Source organism: Artemia franciscana, chromosome 7, assembly GCF_032884065.1.
Source record: "Artemia franciscana chromosome 7, ASM3288406v1, whole genome shotgun sequence".
Classification (NCBI taxonomy): Eukaryota; Metazoa; Arthropoda; class Branchiopoda; order Anostraca; family Artemiidae; genus Artemia; species Artemia franciscana.
Genome location: NC_088869.1, coordinates 43,002,790 through 43,021,329, shown reverse-complemented (window position 1 = coordinate 43,021,329; position 18,540 = coordinate 43,002,790).

Genomic DNA, 18,540 nt, shown 5'->3' with positions numbered 1-18,540 from the left:
TCATAATTTTGAAAGAATGATTTTGAGAAAAAAAGAGCGGGGGACGAAGCCTAGTTGCCCTCTGATTTTTTGGTTAATTAAAAAGGCAACTAGAACTTTTAATTTTTTACGAATCTTTTTATTGGTAAAAGATTTACGTAACTTATAAATTAGCTTACGTAATGAACTTTTGTATTCTCATGTTTTTATTACATATATGAGGGGATTCGCCCCATCGTCAGTACCTCGCTCTTTACACTAAAGCTTAAATTTTGTCCCAATTCATTAAGAATGACCCCTGAGTCACAAAAGCCGTAGAGTAAATAGTTGAAGTTACTAAAAATACTTTAGCGTAAAGAGCGAGGTATTAGAAGGAGGTGAGCCCCTCATTTGGGTAATAATTTCTGTTTGTTTTAAGTTTTATTGCTGTTCCTTACTTCAAGCTGAAAAAGCTTTTTCACATTTATTTTTTAATTGTTTTTTTAAATAATGCTAGTAAATCCTGCTCTCCCTTCATGGAAATTTTCTTCTCCCATGACAAATTCTCGATGGAAAGTTCCCCCAGCGTATCCCCCTCTTCTCAACCCCTCCCCCCAATCACAAAAATCCTCCTGAAAACGCCTGTATACTTCCCAATAACCATTACTATATGTAAGCACAGGTCAAAGTTTGTAACTTGTTGCCCCTCCCACGGGGACTGTGGGGGAGTAAGTCGTCCCCAAAGACATAGTTATAAAGTTTTTCGACTACGCTCAATAAAATGGCTATCTCAGAATTTTGATCCGTTGACTTTGAGAAAATAATTAGCGTGGGAGGGGGCCTAGGTGCCCTCCAATTTTTTTGGTCACTTAAAAAGGGCACTAGAACTTTTCATTTCCGTTAGAATGAGCCCTCTTGCAATATTCTAGGATAACTGGGTCGATACGATCACCCCTGGGAAAAAAAACAAAAAAAAACAAAAAAACAAAAAAACATTCTATGACTTTTAGGGGGTGTTTCCCCCTAAAAGTCATCTACAAAGTCATTTTCATTAGAAATGTATATATATATATATATATATATATATATATATATATATATATATATATATATATATATATATATATACATATATATATATATATATATATATATGCATTTAAACAATCAAACAATCAGATTTCATTTTCACTGTCCTTCGTACATTAAGTCCAAAATGAGTAATTTTACTCAGTAGAATAAATTTCTAAGCCACAATTTTGTAATTTACATTTTGGTATTTTGGTAAAAGTCCAAAATGAGTAATTTTACTCAGTAGAATAAATTTCTAAGCCACAATTTGTAATTTACATTTTGGTACTTAGTATAAGGCTATATCAAAGCAGAGGGGAGAGGAGGGTTAAACCTAAATCAAACATGTGTGAAAAAAATTTAAAGACTTTTTCTGATAAAAACAAACAGAGAACTTTAAAAACTACAATATTAGCTTACCTTTTTCAGAAAAAGAGAATCAAGTCAAGATCAAAACTAAAAATTCCAGGGAATTTAACCTAAAATGTCAGAACAACATAGGGGCAGCAGTAAATAACGTTCCATTAGCTAATGAGAATGATCATCTTAAACAAAGAAAAATCTCAAGAAGTACTTTTAGGTATATTTATAAAGTTACACAAGAATTATTAAATACCCCTCCCTGGACTCGGGTAATTATTTTTCTCCCCCCCCCCCCCTCAATGTTGTTGTGCATTGAGGTCATTAATAAATGCTAGTTCAAACTATTGCCAGTTAAAGAGCCAAGATTTTTTATTGTTTACGGAAGACCATCAATTTTAAATTAAATTCTTTCGTTCGTTAAAATGTTTTCTTGGTATTTTCATTGAAAAATAATTAAAAACACAACAATTTTTTCTACCCTGGATTTGGAAAAATAGTTTTCTGTACTTTTACATTTTCATCCTGTGACTTTTCCCTAATTAAACGCAAAATGCTTATGATCTAAAAAAAAAATGGTAATATTAGTTCGACTAGAGTTATACATTTCTATCAGTTTTACTATTGTTTAGCTCTTTTTTTTATGTTGTAGTTATTTTTTCTTGCAATAATGGATTGTGTATTTTGTAAAGTAAAATGTTAATTTTATTAAACATATAAATGACAAATATCCGTGTTTATCTTGTCTATTTACATTTAAATGGTTTCCTGCTTGGGTATTTTAGTTTAAATCAATTTCGGAAACTGAGGAGTAACAAAGGCTAAAAAAGAATTACAAACAGACTAATTTATAGAAAATAAATGAAAAAATAAGAGATTCTGTTTGAAACTCGAATTTCGGATAGGTCATGGGACAAAAATTATCTGGCCGAGAAGAAGATAAAAGTTATACGAACAGTTCGTGGTAACGAACTGTAAGTATGGAGCGACGCGGTTCAATATATATATATATATATATATATATATATATATATATATATATATATATATATATATATATATATATATATATATATATATATATATAATATATATATATATATATATATATATACAATATATATATATATATATATATATATATATATATATATATATATATATATATATATGTATATATATATATATATATATTGTATATATATATACAATATATATATATATATATATATATATATATATATATATATATATATATATATATATATATATATATATATATATATATATATATATATATATATATATATATATATATATATATATATGTAGTTCAGCTACATATGCAGTTCATTTTCATTAGAAATGTATATATATATATATATATATATATATATATATATATATATATATATATATATATATATATATATATATATATATATATATATACAATCAAACATTTAAACAATCAAACAATCAGATTTCATTTTCACTGTCCTTTGTACAATAAGTCCAAAATGAGTAATTTTACTCAGTAGAATAAATTTCTAAGCCACAATTTTGTAATTTACATTTTGGTACTTAGTCTAAGGCTATATCAAAGCAGAGGGGAGAGGAGGGTTAAACCTAAATCAAACATGTGTGAAAAAAATTTAAAAACTTTTTCTGATAAAAGCAAACAGAGAACTTTAAAAACTATAATATTATCTTACCTTTTTCAGAAAAGAGAATCATGTCAAAATCAAAACTAAAAATTCCAGGGAATTTAACATAAAATATCAGAACAACTGAGGGGCAGCAGTAAATAACGTTCCATTAGCTAATGAGAATGATCATCTTAAACAAAGAAAAATCTTAAGAAGTCCTTTTAGGTATATTAATAAAGTTACACTTGAATTATTAGTTTCCCTTCCCTGGATTTGGATAATTATTTTTCTTCCCCCCTCAATGTTGTTGTGTATTGAGGTCATTAATAAATGCTAGTTCCAACTATTGCCAGTTAAAGAGCCAAGATTCTATAAATTTTTTTACGGAAGACCCTCAATTTTAATTAAATTTATTCGTCCATTAAAATGTTTTCTTGGTATTTTCATTGAAAAATAATTAAAAACACAACAATTTTTCCTACCCTGGATTTGGAAAAATAGTTTTCTGTACTTTTACATTTTCATCCTGTGACTTTTTCCTAATTAAACGCAAAATGCTTATGATCTAAAAAAAAAATGGTAATATTAGTTCGACTAGAGTTATACATTTCTATCAGTTTTATTATTGTTTAGCTCTTTTTTTTATGTTGTAGTTATTTTTTCTTGCAATAATGGATTGTGTATTTTGTAAAGTAAAATGTTAATTTTATTAAACATATAAATGACAAATATCCGTGTTTATCTTGTCTATTTACATTTAAATGGTTTCCTGCTTGGGTATTTTAGTTTAAATCAATTTCGGAAACTGAGCAGTAACAAAGGCTAAAAAAGAAATACAAACAGACTAATTTATAGAAAATAAATGAAAAAATAAGAGATTCTTTTTGAAACTCGAAATTTCGGATAGGTCATGGGACAAAAATTATCTGGCCGAGAAGAAGATAAAAGTTATACGAACAGTTCGTGGTAACGAACTGTAAGTATGGAGCGACGCGGTTCAATAGTATCGGGAACTCTAAAACACGGAATTGTGACATCAATAGACTTTAACGAACATAAATTAATTCGTATATGGAAGGGGTTGTCCCCTCTTCAACGCCTTGCTCTTTACGCTAAAATTTATCTCTCTCACAACTCCACTTTTAGAACAATAAAAACTTTAGCTTAAAGAGCGATATATTGAGGGGGGGGGGGGGGTATGACCCCTATCATATACGGAATAATTTCTGTTTGTTTTATGTTTTAATGTCGCTCCTTACTTGCAGTTTAAAAAACTTATTTTTTTATATAATTTCTAAACATTTTAGAATTATTGCATGTTTTAATTTTCGCTCAATAATTATGAATAATTTAAACAAAATTTGCATATTAATTTAATTTGGCTAAATGGATCTCTCATAATTTTTATCAGACGATCTTGATAAAAAAAAGGGATGGGGGAAGAGGCCTAGTTGCACTCCAACTTTTGGTTACTTAAAAAGGCAACAAGAACTTTTTTATTCGAACGTTTTATTAGTAATAAATTATACGTATCTTACGAATTAACTTATCTAACAAACTATTATATTGGCATATTTTTATTACGTAGATTAGGGGATTCGCCACCTCGTCATTACCTTGCTCTTTACACTATTAAATAAAAAAACATTTTTTTAACTGAAAGTAAGGAGCTATATTAAAACTTAAAACGAACAGAAATTACTAGGCATATGAAAGGGGCTGATCCCTCCTCAACGCCTCGCTCTTTACGCTAAAGTTTGACTCTTTCTCTCAACTCTACTTTTTAAAACAGTAAAAACCTTTAGCGTAAAGAGCGGGGCGTTGAGGAGGAATAGCCCCTTTTTATATACGGAGTAATTTCTGTTCGTTTTAAGTTTCAATATCACTCCTTACTTTCAGTTAAAAAAAAATTATTTAATTTCTGAACGTTTTTGAATTAATGTATATTTTGATTTTGGCTCTCGGCAAATGAATAATTAAAATAAAATTTTCATATTAATTTACTTTTATGGCTAAATGGCTTTCTCATAGTTTTGATCGGATGATTTTGAGAAAAAAGGAGCGAGGGAGTAGGCCTAGTTATCGTCCAAATTTTTGGTTATTTAAAAAGGAACTAAAACTTTTAATTTTTTACGAACATTTTTATTAGTAAAAATATACGTAGCTTACAAATTAACGTACTTAAAGAACTTCAATATTCGTGTGTTTTTATCACGTATATAAGGGGGCTCTTCCCCCCCCCCTTCGTCAATACCTCGCTCATTACAATAAAGCTTAAATTTTGTCCCAATTTCTTAAGAATGACCCTTGAATCACAAATGCCGTAGAATAAACAGTTAACTGAGGTATTAGGAGGAGGTGAACCCATCACATGCGTAATAATTTATGTTCGTTTTAAGTTTTAATGCTGTTCCTTACTTTCAGTTGAAAAAACTTTTTCATTTTTATTTTTCCATTGTTTTTTAAAAAAATACTAAAGAATCCTGAGACCCCTTCATGAAAATTTTCTTTCTCCATGACAATTCCTCCATGAAAAGTTCCCCACGCTTAATCCGCTCCCCTCAACCCCTCCTCCATCCAAACAAAATCCCCCTGAAAGCGTCTGTACAATTCCCAGTAACCACTACACACTGGTCAAGGTTTGTAACTTGCAGCCCCTTCCACGGGTACTGTGGGGGAATAAGTCATCCCCAAAGACATAGTTATTATTTTTTTCGACTATGTTGAATAAAATGGCTATCTCAGAATTTTTATCTGGTGACTTTGGGAAAAAATGAGCGTGGGAGGGGGCCTAGGTGCGCTCCAATTTTTTGGTCATTTATAAAGGGCACTAGAACTTTCATTTTCCATTAGAATGAGCCCTCTTATGACATTCTTGGACCACTGGGTCTATACGATCACCCCTGGGAAAAAAAACACGCATCCGTGATAGGTCTTGTGGGAAAATGCGCAAAATTCCACATTTTTGTAGATAGGAGCTTGAAACTTCTACTGTAGGGTTCTCTGATACGCTGAATCTGATGGTTTGATTTGTGTTACTTATAAGAGGTGCTTCCTCCTATTTTTCTAAAAAAAGGCAAATTTTTTTAGACGTAACTTTTGATGGGTAAGTCTAAACTTAATGAAACTTATATATTTAAAATTAGCATTAAAATGCACTTCTTTGATGTAACTATTGGTTTCAAAATTCCTTTTTTTTAGAGTTTCGGTTACTAATGAGCCGAGTCGCTCCTTACTACAGTTCGTTACCACGAACTGTTTGAAAAGCTTGAATCTTGTCCTATTTCTTTAAAAATGAACCCTGAATCACAAAAGCCGTAGAATAAATAATTAGAATTACTAAAAGTACTTTAGCGTAATGAGTGAGGTATTGTGGAGGTGACGGGCCCCCTTATATACGTAATAATTTCTATTCATTTTATGTTTTAATGCTGCCGCTTACTTTCAGCTAAAAAACTTTTTTTTCATTTATTTTCTCTTCTTTTTTTTAATAACACTAGAAAATCCTGCGCCCCCTTTATGGAAATTCTCTTCCGTCATGATAAATTTTTTCGTGGAAAGATCCTCCCAATTAACCCCCTTCCCCTCAACGTGAAAAATTCCCCTGAAAACGTCTGAACACTTCCCTATAACCATTACTATATGTAAACAATGGTCTGTAATGGTCAATGTAAACTTACAGCCCCTCCCCAGGGGGCTGTGGGGGATGAAGTCGTCCCGAAAGACATAATTATTAGTTTTTTCGACTATGTTGAACAAATTGGCAATATCAAAATTTTGACCTGGTGACTTTGGGAAAAATGAACGTGGGAGGGGGCCTAGGTGCCATCCAAATTTTTTGGTCACTTTAAAATGGCACTAGAGCTTTTAATATCCGTTAGAGTGAGCCCTCTCGAGGCATTCTAAGACCACTGGGTTGATTCGATCACCCCTGGAAAAAAAATACAACAAAAAAAAACAACAAGAAAACAAATAAACACACATCCGCGATCTGTCTTCTTGCAAAAAATAAAAAATTCCACATCTTTGTCGATAAGATTTTGAAACTTCTACAGTAGGGTTCTCTAATACGATGAATCTGATGGTGTAATTTTGTTAAGATTTTATAAATAATTTCTTTGACCACACTGCTTTTCCATTTACGAAAAAAAAATAATTGAAGAAAAACGGGTTTAATTTCTTATAAAGCAGTGACAACAAAATAAAATAAAAACTACTCTTTAGCTAACCAAAAGATAAAAATACTCCGAATATTTCGGCCCCACGTCCGGGAGCCTTTCTCAATGGAAAAAAAAACAACAAAAAAGAGAAAATTACATTAATTTAAGACTATTTTTAAGACATTATAAAAATGCCACGACAACTAAACCAACATAAAAAATATAAACAATCAAATATATAAGAAACAAAAACTCACATTTTAAAACAAACACTCCCGCAACTGACTGTAACTTTAGAAAAACTGAAGTAATTGTTTATATTGGCACTTTCTGAAATTCTGAGATGTTTCTGAAAAATTCTGAGATAGCCATTTTATTCAACATAGTCGAAAAAAATAATAACTATGTCTTTGGGGATGACTTATTCCCCCACAGTACCCGTGGAAGGGGCTGCAAGTTACAAACCTTGACCAGTGTGTAGTGGTTACTGGGAATTGTACAGACGCTTTCAGGGGGATTTTGTTTGGATGGAGGAGGGGTTGAGGGGAGCGGAATAAGCGTGGGGAACTTTTCATGGAGGAATTGTCATGGAGAAAGAAAATTTTCATGAAGGGGTCTCAGGATTCTTTAGTATTTTTTTAAAAAACAATGGAAAAATAAAAATGAAAAAGTTTTTTCAACTGAAAGTAAGGAACAGCATTAAAACTTAAAACGAACATAAATTATTACGCATATGAGGGGTTAACCTCCTCTTAATACCTCAGTTAACTGTTTATTCTACGGCATTTGTGATTCAAGGATCATTCTTAAGAAATTGGGACAAAATTTAAGCTTTATTGTAATGAGCGAGGTATTGACGAAGGAGGGGGGCAGGAGCCCCCTTATATACGTAATAAAAACACACGAATATTGAAGTTCTTTAAGTACGTTAATTCGTAAGCTGCGTATATTTTTACTAATAAAAACGTTCGTACAAAATTAAAAGTTTTAGTTGCTTTTTAAATAACCAAAAATTTGGACGATAACCAGGCCTACTCCCTCGCTCCTTTTTTCTCAAAATCGTCCGATCAAAACTATGAGAAAGCCATTTAACCATAAAAGTAAATTAATTTGCAAATTTTATTTTAATTATTCATTTGCCGAGAGCCAAAATCAAAATATACATTAATTCAAAAACGTTCAGAAATTAAATAATTTTTTTTTTAACTGAAAGTAAGGAGTGATATTAAAACTTAAAACGAACAAAAATTGCTCCGTATATAAAAAGGGGCTGTTCCCTCCTCAACGCCCCGCTCTTTACGCCAAAGGTTTTTACTGTTTTAAAAAGTAGAGTTGAGTGAAAGAATCAAACTTTAGCGTAAAGAGCGAGGCGTTGAGGAGGGATCAGCCCCTTTCATATGCCTAGTAATTTCTGTTCGTTTTAAGTTTTAATATAGCTCCTTACTTTCAGTTAAAAAAATGTTTTTTTATTTAATAGTGTAAAGAGCAAGGTAATGACGAGGTGGCGAATCCCCTCATCTACGTAATGAAAATATGCCAATATAATAGTTTGTTAGATAAGTTAATTCGTAAGATACGTATAATTTATTACTAATAAAAACGTTCGAATAAAAAAGTTCTTGTTGCCTTTTTAAGTAACCAAAAGTTGGAGTGCAACTAGGCCTCTTCCCCCATCCCTTTTTTTTTATCAAGATCGTCTGATAAAAATTATGAGAGATCCATTTAGCCAAATTAAATTAATATGCAAATTTTGTTTAAATTATTCATAATTATTGAGCGAAAATTAAAACATGCAATAACTCTAAAATGTTTAGAAATTATATAAAAAAAAAAGTTTTTTAAACTGCATGTAAGGAGCGATATTAAAACATAAAACAAACAGAAATTATTCCGTATATGAAAGGGGTTATCCCCACCTCAATATCTCGCTCTTTAAGCTAAAGTTTTTATTGTTTTAAAAAGTGGAGTTGTGAGAGAGATAAATTTTAGCGTAAAGAGCAAGGCGTTGAAGAGGGGACAATCCCTTCCATATACGAATTAATTTTTTTTCGTTTAAGTCTATTGATGTCGCAATTCCGTGTTTTAGAGTTCCCGTTACTATTGCTCCGCGTCGCTCCATACTTACAGTTCGTTACCACGAACTGTTCGTATAACATTTATCTTCTTCTCGGCCAGATAATTTTTGTCCCATGACCTATCCGAAATTTCGAGTTTTAAACAGAATCTCTTATTTTTTCATTTATTTTCTATAAATTAGTCTGTTTGTATTTCTTTTTTAGCCTTTGTTGCTCCTCAGTTTCCGAAATTGATTTAAACTAAAATACCCAAGCAGGAAACCATTTAAATGTAAATAGACAAGATAAACACGGATATTTGTCATTTATATGTTTAATAAAATTAACATTTTACTTTACAAAATACACAATCCATTATTGCAAGAAAAAATAACTACAACATAAAAAAAAGAGCTAAACAATAGTAAAACTGATAGAAATGTATAACTCTAGTCGAACTAATATTACCATTTTTTTTTAGATCATAAGCATTTTGCGTTTAATTAGGAAAAAGTCACAGGATGAAAATGTAACAGTACAGAAAACTATTTTTCCAAATCCAGGGTAGGAAAAATTGTTGTGTTTTTAATTATTTTTCAATGAAAATACCCAGAAAACATTTTAACGGAAGAACAAATTTAATTAAAATTGAGGGTCTTCCGTAAAAAAATTTATAGAATCTTGGCTCTTTAACTGGCAATAGTTGGAACTAGCATTTATTAATGACCTCAATACACAACAACATTGAGGGGGGGAGGAGAAAAATATTTATCCAAATCCAGGGAAGGGAAACTAATAATTCAAGTGTAACTTTATTAATATACCTAAAAGGACTTCTTAAGATTTTTCTTTGTTTAAGATGATCATTCTCATTAGCTAATGGAACGTTATTTACTGCTGCCCCTCAGTTGTTCTGACATTTTAGGTTAAATTCCCTGGAATTTTTAGTTTTTAATTTTGACATGATTCTCTTTTTCTGAAAAAGGTAAGCTAATATTATAGTTTTTAAAGTTCTCTGTTTGTTTTATCAGAAAAAGTCTTTAAATTTTTTTCACGCATATTTGATTTAGGTTTAACCCTCCTCTCCCCTGTGCTTTGATATAGCCTTAGACTAAGTACCAAAATGTAAATTACAAAATTGTGGCTTAGAAATTTATTCTACTGAGTAAAATTACTCATTTTGGACTTAATGTACAAAGGACAGTGAAAATGAAATCTGATTGTTTGATTGTTTAAATGGATATATATATATATATATATATATATATATATATATATATATATATATATATATATATATATACATTTCTAATGAAAATGAACTACATATGTAGCTGAACTACATATATATACATATATATATATATATATATATATATATATATATATATATATATATATATATATATATATATATATATATATATAAATTTCTATACGAATTTATTTTTATTAGTCTTACTTTCTCTTTGCTTACTCAATTTTACATTTGTAAATATTAAGAGTAATTGCCCGGAAGGGGTTCAACTAGACTTAGAAATTATTTTTTCTTTTGTTTTTTTTTAAAGTAAAATATTAATCTCATTAAACATGTAAATGGCATAATTCCGTGTTTATCATGTCTATTTTACATTTAAATGGTTCCCAGCTTGGGCATTTTAAATCAATTTCGGAAATTGAGGAGTATCAAAGGCTGAAAAAAAAAAATCACAAACAGAATAATTTATAGAAAAAAATTAATGGAAATATAAGAGATACTGTTGAAAGCAAAGGATTTTGAATAGGTCATGGGACAAAAATAATCTGGCCGAGAAGAAGAAAAAAGTTATACAAACAGTTCATGGTAATGAACTGTAGGCCAAGTAGAGAGCAAGGCGGTTCAATAATAACAGAAACCCTAAGACCCAGAATTTCAACATCAATAGACATACCAAAAGAATCAGCTCGTTATGTCGATTTTAAATGAATAAGATTTATAAAGTTTATTGTTACCCATCAAAAGCTACGAGCCTAGAAATGCTTGATTGCTTGATTTTTGTAAAAGGAGGAAAATAACTCCTGAAAGTCTAGGGATCTTATTTAAAATCACAAATCATCAGATTAAGCTCATCCAAGTGCCGATTGTAGAGGTTTTGATCTCGTATCTAGAAAAAGTGGAATTTTGTGTTTTTATCCCCAGGGGTCGTCGTGTCAAAACAAATTGTCCTAGAGGATCCGTGAAGAGCTCATTCAAACGGAAATTAGAAGTTCTATTGCCCTTTTTAAGTGACAAACAGATTAGAGCACAACTAGCACCATTCTTATCTCCTTTTTCCTCTAAATCGTCCGATTATATTTTGAGTTAGCCATTTTCTCCAGCTTAGTCGGAAGGCCCAATTAGTATCTCTTCGGAGATAAAATGACAGCCACAGCCCCTGGAGAAAGGTTCTCAAGCTATAAAACCTGCCTATTATTTACTTATAGTATTTGTTGTTGGAAAGTATGCATACACTATTTGAGTTGGGGGGTGGGGTGAATTTTCTGCCGGAGATTCGCAATAGGGAGAATTTTCCACGGGGAAGGAATTTTCAAGAATTTCTATTCGAATTTATTTTTATTAGTATTACTTTCTTTTTGCCGACTCAATTTTACATTTAGAGATGTTAAAGTAATTGTCCGGAGGGGAGAAAGTTTTTGCCCCCTCTCACGCCCGTTCTTTCACCAAAGTCTTACCGTAAAAAATTGACATAGCCAATTTTGATTAAAAATAATCGAAAGACATAATAACTACGTGTTTGAAGATATCTTGACCCCTCGAGCCCCAAGGAAAATGACTATAAGCCTTAAACTTTGCCTATTGCTTCAACATTTTATTGGGTATATATCTTATGGAATATATACAGATATCTTACCGAGGAAAGTATTTTGGTAAGGGAGTGTTTATTTTATACAGGAGAATTTTTATATTGGGTTGTTTCTGGAGGTGAACATTACAGATGATATTTCAGATGAGGGGAGACTTTTCCAGAATTAATGTGCAAACTTCGTTATAATTTTTCATCTATGGCGAGCCAATGTAAAACCTGAATTAGATGAAAAACGTTAAGAAATTAGATTAAGAAAAATAGATTTAAAAAACACGCGCCCGCGATCTGTCTTCCGGCAAAAAATATGAAATTCCACATTTTTGTAGATAGGACCTTGAAATTTTTGCTATAGATTTCTCTGATAGGCTGAATGCGATGATGTGATTTTTGTTAAGTATATGACCTTTAAGGGTTCGTTACCACGAACTGTTTGAAAAGAACACTTGGCCATCGACACCACTAATTCTATCACACTAAACAATAAATATTAAAGAATATCATACGCTAATTTTTTTTATTGTTTTAAAAAGTAGAGTTGCGAGAAAGAATCCAACTTTAGCGCAAGGAGCGGGGTGTCGAGGAGGAAAAGCCCCTTTCTTATAAGGAGTAATTTCTGTTCGTTTTAAGTTCTAATGTCACTCCTTACTTTCATTTCAAAAAACTTGTTTTTTTATTTAATTTCTGAAAGTTTTTGAATTAATGCATGTCTGATTTTGACTCTCCGTACATAAATTATTAAAATGAAATTTACATATTAATTATTTTTTTTGGCTAAACGGCTTTCTTTTAGTTTTGATCAGACGATTTTGAGAAATAAGGGGTGGGGAAGGAGGCCTAGTTGCCCTCCAATTTTTCGGTTACTTATAAAGGCAACTAGAACTTTTAATTTTTAACGAACGTTTTTATTAGTAAAAAATATACGTAGCTTAAGAATTAACTGACGTAACAAACTTTTATATTCTTATATTTTTGATTATATATATGAGGGGGTTGTCCCCTCGTTAATACCTCGCTCTTCACACTAAATCTTAAGTTTTGTCCCAATTCTTTAAGAATGACCCCTGAATCAGAAAGGCCGTAGAATAAATAGTTGAAATTACTAAAAATAATTTAGCATAAAGAGCGAAGTATTTATCTCCTTCTAAATACCTCGCTCTTTATGCTAAAGTATTTTTAGAACCCCTCATACGCGTAATAATCTCTGTCGACACCCCGCTCTTTACGCTAAATTTTTTATTGTTTTAAAAAGTAGAGTTGCGAGAAAGAATCAAACTTTAGCGCAAGGAGTGGGGTGTCAAGGAGGAAAAGCCCCTTTCATATAAGGAGTAATTTCTGTTCGTTTTAATTTTTAATGTCGCTCCTTACTTTCATTTCAAAAAACTTGTTTTTTTATTTAATTTCTGAAAGTTTTGAATTAATGCACGTCCGATTTTGACTCTCTGTACATAAATTATTAAAATGAAATTTGCATATTAATTCTTCTTTTTTTGGCTGAATGGCTTTCTTTTAGTTTTGATCAGACGATTTTAAGAAATAAGGGGTGGGGAAGGAGGCCTAGTTGCCCCCCAATTTTTCGGTTACTTATAAAGACAACTAGAACTTTTAATTTTTAACGAACGTTTTATTAGTAAAAAATATACGTAACTTGAGAATTAACTTACGTAACAAGCTTATATTTTCTTATATTTTTGATTATATATATGAGGGGGTTTGTCCCCTCGTTAATACCTCGCTCTTCACACTAAATCTTAAGTGTTGTCCCAATTCTTTAAGAATGGCCCCTGAATCAGAAAGGCCCGTTGAAATTACTAAAAATAATTTAGCATAAAGAGCGAATCTCCTTCTAAATACCTCGCTCTTTATGCTACAGTATTTTTATAACCCCTCATATGCGTAATAATCTCTGTTCGTTTTTTGTTTTAATACTTCTCCTTACTTTCAATTGAACAAACTTTTTCACGTTTATATTTTCATTGTTTTTTTTTTAATAGTAATGCTAGAAAATCCTGCGCCCTTTTCATTGAATTTCTCTTCCCCCATGAAATATTCCTCCAAGGAAAGATCCTCCCATATAGCTCCCTCCCCTGAAACAACACCCAAAAAAAAACCTGAAAACGTCGGTACACTTCCCAATAACCATGACTGTATGTAAACATCGGTCAAAGTTAGTAACTTGCAGCCCCTCCCCCAGGGACTGTGGGTGGTAAGTCATCCCCGAAGACATAGTTATTATGGTTTTCGACTATGCGGAACAAAATGGCTATCTCAAAATTTTGATCCGTTGACTTTGGGGAAAAATGAGCGTGGGAGGGGCCCTAGGTACCCTCCAATTTTTTCGGTCACTTAAAAAGGGCACTAGAACTTTTCATTTCTTTTAGAATGAGCCCTCTTGCAACACTCTAGGACCACTTGGTCGATACGATGACCCCTGGGAAAAAGAAAAAAAAACAAAAAAAAACAACAAATAAACACGCACCCGTGATTAGTCTTCTGGCAAAACATACGAAATCCCACATTTTTTAGATTGGACCTTGAAATTTTTTCTACAGGGTTCTCTGATACGCTGAATGCGATGGTGTGATTTTCGTTACGATTTGACGATACGATTCTACAGGGTTCTCTGATACGCTGAATGCGATGGTGTGATTTTCGTTACGATTTGACGATTTGACGATTTTACTTTTAGGGGGTGTTTCCCGCTATTTTCTAAAATAAGGCAAATTTTCTCAGGCTCGTAACTTTTGATGACAAAGACTAAATTTAATATTTTAAACTTATATATAAACTTATATATTTGAAATCAGCATAAAAATGCGATTCTTTTGATATATCTTTTAGAATCGAAATTCTGTTTTTTAGAGTTTCGTTTACTATTGAGCCGGGTCGCTCCTTATTACAGTTCGTTACCACCCACGAACTGTTTGATACCTCATTTTTTCTAATTTTTCAGAATTAACCCTCCCCCAACTACCCCAAAGAGAGCAGATCCGTTCTAGAGATCATGTATCCTGAACTCGTGATTATTTTTCCCTCCAAGTTTCATCCCGATCCCTCCACTCTAAGTGTTTTCCAAGTTTTAGGTTTCCCCCTCCCAACTCCCCCCCATTGTCACCAGATCTTTTCGGTTTTAAAATAAGAGCTCTGAGCTGCGATATCCTTCTAAATATCAAATTTCATTGAGATCCGATCACCCGTGCGTAAGTTAGAAATACCTCATTTTTTCTAATTTTTCATAAATAACCCCTTCCAACTACCCCAAAGAGAGCGTATCCGTTCCGTTTATGTCAATTATCTATCTAGGACTTGTGTTTATTTTTCTCACCAAGTTTTATCCCAATCCCTCCGCTCTAAGCGTTTTCCAAGTTTTAGGTTCCCCCCCCAACCCACCCCCCCCCCAAATTTAAACTCTCCCGATTTAAAATAAGAGCTCTAAGACACGATATCTTCTAAACATCAAATTTCATTGAGATCCGATCACCCGTTCGTAAGTTAAAAATACCTCATTTTTTCTATTTTTTCAGAAACACCCCCCCCCCCGAACTACCCCAAAGAGAGCGGATCCATTTCGATTATGTCAATCATGTATCTGGGACTTTTGCTTATTTTTCCCATCAAGTTTCATCCCGATCGCTCCACTCTAAGTGTTTTCCAAGATTTTAGGTTTCCCCCTCCAACTCCTCCCAATGTCATCAGATCTGGTCGGGATTTAAAGTAAGGGCTCTGAGACACAATATCATTCCAAACATCAAATTACATTAAGATCCCATCACCCGTTCATAAGTTAAAAATACTTCATTTGTTCTATTTTTTCCGAATTGAGCGGCTCCCCACTCCCCGCCAGATAGTCAAGTCGGGAAATCGACTATTTCTAATTTAATCTGGTCCGGTCCCTGATGCGCTCGCCAAAATTCATCGTCCCAGCTTACCTGGAAGTGCCTAAAGTAGCAAAACCGGGACCGACAGACAGACAGACCGACAGACCGACGGAATTTGCGATTGCTATATGTCACTTGGTTAATACCAAGTGCCATAAAAACCGACAATTATCAATTTTATGTGTATATAACATACTTTTGTTCATAATCATGCCAAATTTCAGGCATAAAATCTATTTTTTGTCGAATTATATTTATCATGTAGATCTAATCTTGTCTTTAATAAGTAAAACGGAAATGAATAAGAACCTTTTTTCATAACAGAATAACAGTAAGTACATAGAATAAAAATATAAATCTTCCAGCCTGAAATTAGCCCAGCTAGTTTCAAAGAGTCTTCCATCAATCTATGAATGCATTATAATTGCGAAATGGGAATGTAGGTTTTTATTTGTTATCTTGAAGAGGTATTAATATTTTCGCAATTTTTAAAAGGTATTTTTCATTTCAGTATCAAACAGTTTGTTGTAACGAACTGTAAGTAAAGAACGACTCGGCTCAATAGTAACCGAAACTCTAAGTCACGGAATTTTAATATTGGAAGTATCAGCTTATTAAGCTGATTCCAAATATATAATATTCATCAAGGTAGAGTTACCAATCAAAAGTTACTAACCTGAGAATATATGCCTGGTTTTTGAAATAGCGGGGAAACACCCCCTAAATTAAAGGAAATCACACCATCAAATTCAGTTTATTATTGTTTTTATTTTCTATTGTTTTTAATTGTTTTCATTGTCGAAATTTTTTTTTAATTAGAATTGTGATAAAGAGTCAAACTTTAGCGTATAGAGCGAGGCGTTGAGGAGAGGACAGCCCCTTTTATTTACGGAATATTTTCTGACCGTTTTAAATTTTTATATTGCTCCTTACTTTCAGTTAAAAAACGGTAAAATTTTAGTTTAGATACTTTTTGCTATCTTTGGAAAGGGTTAGGTTATAGAAATGAAATTTCCGAGAATGGGTCTACAGACTAAAGAATGTCACAGAATGGTATTTTGAAGTAAGTACCTCCGCTCTTTCTCCCTTTGGAGGGCTCTGACCTTTGACGACCTTTAAAACTCTTTAAGTTATAAAGTGAAACCTTGTCAAATAGATCTTCTGCTTAAATGGTAAAAGGTAAAGGATACGGCATTAGACTTTACAGTCCGTACCGGCGATGATGATCTCCGTTTCTTGGCCCTTCAGCCAGGAAGTGCAATGGGGGGTCGGGGGCCAGCTATCCTGTGCTTTCGCACACCCTTCCTGTTTACCTTCCCCAGATTTTTCCAGGTACCCATTTAGAGCTGGGTCGACTCTGGCTAAGCTTACAGAGTATCGCCGCTGACCCCCGTCCCAAACTGAAGAATTGGATACACTGGGATTCGAACCCGCGTCCTATCAGACAAGAACTGTTACAACAAAACTGTTTTCAGCTTCACAACCTTGCCCAATAGCAATCTATGAGGTTTCAAAGACCCATAGGACAAGTAGTTTAGCTACCTGTCAAGTAGGCAAATTTTAAGACTTAGAAATCAGAAGAGTGTTAACATGGAAGCTTGACACTACCTTCCCGGACTATGTTTTTGGACTTGGATTCACTACTGAAAGATCATGTTCCTAACATAAACCATTTCTAAGATGGTAAAAAGTAGCTAAACTAGAATTTTACAACAACAAAAATCGTTTAATATAGCACAAAAACAAGTATTAATCAATCATCAAGGTAATATATAATCAAAAAAGAATTCACTAATGCATCAGCACAAACACATGAATAAACATAAAAAAAGAAAAAAAGAAAGGAAGAATTAGAAAGGAAGATTATTTTCCTACTTTAGTTATTAATATAGATCAGTACTGAAATGAGGCCTTAACCCTACTCATCCATCCTCTTACATAGGTCTAACAGCATAGCCATATACAATTAACCATAAAGAATAATCCATGGACAGGCAGTCGTGTTGTAAGTAAGTTTAAGTCGTCACTTACCAAATATTAAAAACAATAAAAAAAGACAAATAATTCAGAGGCGACAACCCAACACAAGGGCTCATCAGGAGAATACACACTTGCCTATTAGGCTTCGGCGCTTTAAATTCCCCACCCAGACAAGTGGCGTGCCTACCATAAATTCCCTATGGTATCCCCGTGCTAGGTATCACCCCCAAAATATATGCCTATGAAAAAACAAATGTAAAACAACCAAGTAACTCCAGAACGAGCCTGAACGGTACCTTGGTTTTAGCCCTCGTCTATTTATGTTAATCTGAATGATCATATCGGTCCAGACTTTATATTAATACTGAACAACTATTAAAATTTTACACTTTATATATATATATATATATATATATATATATATATATATATATATATATCTATATATATATATATATATATATATATATATATATATATATATATATATATATATATATATATATATATATATATATATATAGGCTATATCTAGAAGGATGGAGAAGGGGGTGTATAGTTATTTATGTCTGAATATTACTTTTCAA